Here is a 2,500-nt window from a genome sequence, read left to right on the forward strand (position 1 = left end):
TCGTCACCGGAAGCCTCTGCAACGGTGGAAGTTGTCGCGCATCTCGTTGGGTTTGTTGGATCAGTTCCGAGCAGAGTGAAACCTTTATAACCCGTCTACCTCTTACCCTCGAGCCGGCCAGGAAGCCGCGGAGTGTGGAAGGGCGCACGGTTCGTGCGGATGACATGGCCTTTGTGTGGTGCGTGTCCCGCGTGAGCTGTCGTCACCTGAAGCCTCTGCAACGGTGGAAGTTGTCGCGCATCTCGTTGGGTTTGTTGGATGATATCCGAGCGGAGAGTGAAAGTTAACCCGCCTGCATCTTATCCTCGAGCCGGCCAGGAAGCCGCGGAGTGTGGAAGGGCGCACGGTTGGTGCGGATCACATGGCCTCTGTGTGGTGCGTGTCCCGCGTGAGCTGTCGTCACCGGAAGCCTCTGCAACGGTTTCAAGCCGCGGAGTGTGGAAGGGCGCACGGTTCTTGCGGATGACATGGCCTGTGTGTGGTGCGTGTCCCGCGTCAGCTGTCGTCACCGGAAGCCTCTGCAACGGTGGAAGTTGTCGCGCATCTCGTTGGATGAGTTCCGAGCGGAGTGAACCCGAACCCGCCTGCCTCTTACCCTCGAGCCGGCCAGGAAGCCGCGGAGTGTGGAAGGGCGCACGGTTCGTGCGGATGACATGGCCTTTGTGTGGTGCGTGTCCCGCGTGAGCTGTCGTCACCTGAAGCCTCTGCAACGGTGGAAGTTGTCGCGCATCTCGTTGGGTTTGTTGGCATGGACCATGACCGGCCTGAGCAACCGGAATGGACCAACACCGGCTTGAGCAACCGGCATAAAGGCAACACTCTGAAAGGCGGCGGCGAGCCCATAGCCGATCCGAAAATTGTGTGGCGAAGCAAGTGGAAAATCAGTCTTTGCCGAAAGAAACAATGAAGCCCCGGGAAAACTGGCTCCCTCCCCGAGCCGGCGGCGGAAACCGTGGAGTGTGGAAGGGCGCTGTAAGCGCGGATAACATGTCCTGTCTGTGGGGAGGATCGGTGTGCGCACCGTTGTGAGTCCTGGAGGACGGTAAGCGACGTTACATCGGCGAGTCGTACTTGGGACGGCCCGGTGGCGTTAGCGCTATCCAGGTACACACGCGGCCACAGGCGGTTTCAAGCCCTTTCAGGTCCCGTGCGCGTGGTTGCTCCGGAAGCCTCTGCATATGGTGGAAGTTGTCGCGCATCTCGTGGGTCGTTGCACAGGACTGCTCAGGTCGAGTCCTTGGCGCCCTTGGGAGCCTCGTTCCCCGTCTGCGGCACCTCGGCCCTCCGTCCGCGGTAGGCGTCGGTGGCTGTTGACAGCGGGTGTATCTGGGTCAACTCCCTCGCGGCGGCGAGCCCATAGCCGATCCGAAAATTGTGTGGCGAAGCAAGTGGAAAATCAGTCTTTGCCGAAAGAAACAATGTGAAACAAATCAGCCATGAGCCAAAAAACGAATGAGGGAACAATCAGCCGTAAGCCAAAAGCCAAAAAACGAATGAGGGAACAAGTGAACAAATCAGCCCGTAAGCCAAAAACCGAATGAGGGCAAGTTGCAAATCCTACGCTACCTTCGAATTCCAAGACGCAGGGCCGTACACGGTCGACCCCGACCACGCCGGAACCGAAGCCCCAAAGGCCACGGGTACCCGCTACTCTCCCCTCGCCTCCGGCGGGGCGGAGGGGGGTTCAATGCCTCCGGTTGGATATGACGGAGCGCCCGTGGTCGCCGGTCCCCCCCCCACTACCCACTCATCCAGCTGAGGGGTTTGACGGTAGCCCACCCGGGGCAAAAGGGGCGGCGGAGACCGGCTGGTTCCGGCGAGATTGCGACGAGCTGGAGCGATGGCAGACACCCTGGCCGGCCCATAAACGCGGGTGATCTACAAGTGACAAGGTACAGGTTGGCACCCGAACCATCGCGGGTGTGCGGACAAGCTGGGTGGTTTTGGCCGGTGCGCGTGAGCGCGTGCTTAACTAGAGGCGGTTCCCCGGCTTACGTGATTCCTTGACGGGTAAGCGTCTGACGGGCCCGTTCCTCGCCGGGGTTTGTGGCGCGCCTGAGTCCGATTAATACATCTTCGATGTTGGCGGCCAGACCCACAAAACTCGTGCCACCGCGCTCGCTGGCCTGGTCTCGTCCTTGTCACGAAATCGTCGCTCCCCGTGACCTGGTTCGGGCCTTGCCGCGGAGCGGTAGGTGCACTGTGCACGCCCACGTGTAACGAAAGGAAGGTAGGAGGGGAAAACACAACCCAGGCCGGTCCTACACGCGGGTGTGTTACGTTACGCCAGGTTCCACATGCCGGCAAGCGCGAGCCTAAGCAGGGAGGAAGAGTTGGCACCACCGGTCTTACGGTCTCGGAAGGATTGTTGCAAGGTTTCATGTTCATTGGGAAGAGCATTAGAGCCCGGTCCGAAATAGATTGGACGTCTGCGCGTGTGACCCTCTGTTACTGATTATCCGGGTTCTTTCCGTCGCCGAGCGCGGAGTTTGACCGACGC

Source organism: Stigmatopora argus, unplaced genomic scaffold, assembly GCF_051989625.1.
Source record: "Stigmatopora argus isolate UIUO_Sarg unplaced genomic scaffold, RoL_Sarg_1.0 HiC_scaffold_247, whole genome shotgun sequence".
NCBI lineage: Eukaryota > Metazoa > Chordata > Actinopteri > Syngnathiformes > Syngnathidae > Stigmatopora > Stigmatopora argus.